The sequence below is a fragment of the Suricata suricatta genome, chromosome 7 (genome assembly GCF_006229205.1).
Source record: "Suricata suricatta isolate VVHF042 chromosome 7, meerkat_22Aug2017_6uvM2_HiC, whole genome shotgun sequence".
NCBI classification, from domain to species: Eukaryota; Metazoa; Chordata; class Mammalia; order Carnivora; family Herpestidae; genus Suricata; species Suricata suricatta.
In genome coordinates, this window is record NC_043706.1 from 74,147,695 (window position 1) to 74,150,388 (window position 2,694).

Here is a 2,694-nt window from a genome sequence, read left to right on the forward strand (position 1 = left end):
ATAACAAAATTCTGGGGTATCTGGCAGTAGATAGGATTTCGAGCTATGTTTGTGCCTTGGATGATAGCTGCTTCCAATGCAAGTGGTGAGAGTAGGGGAGTGGGACTAAAGGAGAGGGAGCCAAAGTACGGCAGGGCTTAGATCATGGAGAGTGGGGTCAAGGAGGAAAAGGGATCTGTTGATCTATGCGCAGGATCCACGCTCCCAGTCCCAAGGCTCAGAACCAGCAGGGCGACCACATGAGCGAGCTGAGCACGGCACCTGTGGCGGCCCCCGCAAGCATGCCCATGGCCAGCGGAGTGCCCGCACTGTAGCAGGGATCCTCCCTCACTCCTACATGCATCACACTGGGGCCTGTGGAGAGAGCGGCTTAGGGCGGTCCATAGTAGCTGCGTACATATGTGGCTTCGTGTGCATTGGGGGTTACCACCTCATAGTAGTCCTGGTACGGGCTGTAGGCACACACCGGGGTAGAATTCACCTCCAGCAGCACTGTCTTCCATGCAATGGCATCATCCTTGGTCTCTGCACACAGATGCAAGCGGGAGCCCTCCCGGAGGGTCACAGTCAGCAAGCCGTCTCGACTCCGGCCCTCTGGGGGCTGCATATTGTGGCACTCCTGGCGGATCTTTATGTTGCAGACATTGAACTGGATGAGCACGCAATCCTCCTCGTCCTGCACAGTCTCATCATGGTAGTAGCCCAGGGTCCCATCCAGCCACAAGGCAAACCAGTTTCGCTTCCAGCGGCGGAGGATGGAGCTCTGTCTCCATAGACAGCCACCCCTCACCAGGGCCATTTCTTCAAAAGGACTTTCCAGCGTGGAGTCAGGCGGAACCGGGGCTGCAGGACTCATGGTTCCTGGGTGGCCAGGGCTGCATTTCCCAGAAGGTTCCTGCCGGGGGGCATTTTCCTGAGCGTCTTAAGAGATAAGGGGATCAAGAAGATGCTACCAAGTGGGAGCCGGAAGGGGGAGGCAAGAGGAGGCAAACAGATCCTAGAGACAATTGTCCTCCATCTCCAGTCACTCCCCAACTTCCCAGACTGATCTCAGTTGCTGACCTTCATTCAGTTCATTGAATAACAAATCGTCCTACCAGACATTTAAAGCAGAGTTAATACCCATTCTTATGAATATATTCCAAAAAATAGAAATAGAAGGAAAACTTCCGAACTCATTCTATGAAACCAGCATCACCTTGATTCCCAATCCAGACAGAGACCCAACAAAAAAAGAGAGAACTTCAGGCCAATATTCTTAAGGAATACAGATGCAAAAGTCCTCAACAAGATATTAGCAAATCAAATTCAACAGCATATAAAAAGAATTATCCCTCATGATCAAGTGGGATTCATTCCTGTGTTAGAGGGCTGGTTCAATATTCACTTTAACTAAAAAAAGATAAAAACCATATGATCCTGTTGATAGATACAGAAAAAACATTTGACAAAATACATCATTCTTTCTTAATAAAGACCCTCGAGAAAGTCGGGATAGAAGGAACTTAAATATTATAAAAGCCATTTATGAAAAGCCCACAGCTAATATCATCCTCAATGGGGAAAAACTGACAGCTTTCCCCCTAAGATCAGGAACACGATAAGGATGTCCATTCTCACCACTGTTGTTTAACATAGTGTTGGAAATCCTAGCATCAGCAATTAGACAACAAAAGGAAATAAAGCGCATCAGAATTGGCAAAGAAGAAGTCCACTTTTCCCAGATTACACAAAACTCTACATGGAAAACTCGATCGACTCCACCAGAAGCCTTCTAGAACTGATCCATGAATTCAGTACAGTCACAGGCTACAAAATCAATGTACAGAAATCGGTTGTATTTTTATACACAAAAAATGAAGCAACAGAAAGAGAAATCAAGAAACTGATTCCATTCACAAGTGCACGAAAAACCATAGAATACCTAGGAATAAACCTAACCAGAGATGTAAAAGACCTGTATGATGAAAACTATAGAAAGCTTATGAAAGAAATTGAAGAAGACACGAAGAAATGGAAAAACAGTCTGTGCTTATGGATCGCAAGAATAAACATTGTGAAAATGTCATTATTACCCAAAGCAATCTACACATTCAATGCAATCCCCATCAAAATTGCACCAGCATTCTTCTCAAAGCTAGAACAAATTATCTTAAAATTCTTATGGAACCACAAAAACCCCGAATAGCCAAAGTAATATTGAAGGAGAAAACCAAAACGGGAGGCATCACAATCCCAGACTTTAGTCTTTACTACAAAGCTGTCATCATCAAGACAGTATGGTATTGGCAGAAAAACAGACACATAGACCAATGGAATAGAATAGAGAACCCAGAACTGAACCCAAAAGTGTATGGCCAATTAATCTTTGACAAAACAGGAAAGAGTATCCAATGAAAAAAAGACTGCCTCTTTAGCAGGCGGTGCTGGAAGAACTGGACAGTAACATGCAGAAGAATGCAACTAGACCACTTTCTTACACCATACACAGAACTGAACCCAAAAGTGTATGGCCAATTAATCTTTGACAAAACAGGAAAGAGTATCCAATGAAAAAAAGACTGCCTCTTTAGCAGGCGGTGCTGGAAGAACTGGACAGTAACATGCAGAAGAATGCAACTAGACCACTTTCTTACACCATACACAAAAATTAACTCAATATGGCTGAAGGACCTGAATGTGAGACAGGAAACC

At 44.6% G+C, this 2,694-nt stretch overlaps 1 pseudogene; it reads right to left on the reverse strand.

Annotated features, from left to right (window-relative positions):
• Window positions 1-217: 217 nt before the first annotated feature.
• LOC115297110 lies at window positions 218-998 on the reverse strand (annotated as a pseudogene).
• Window positions 999-2,694: the final 1,696 nt, after the last annotated feature.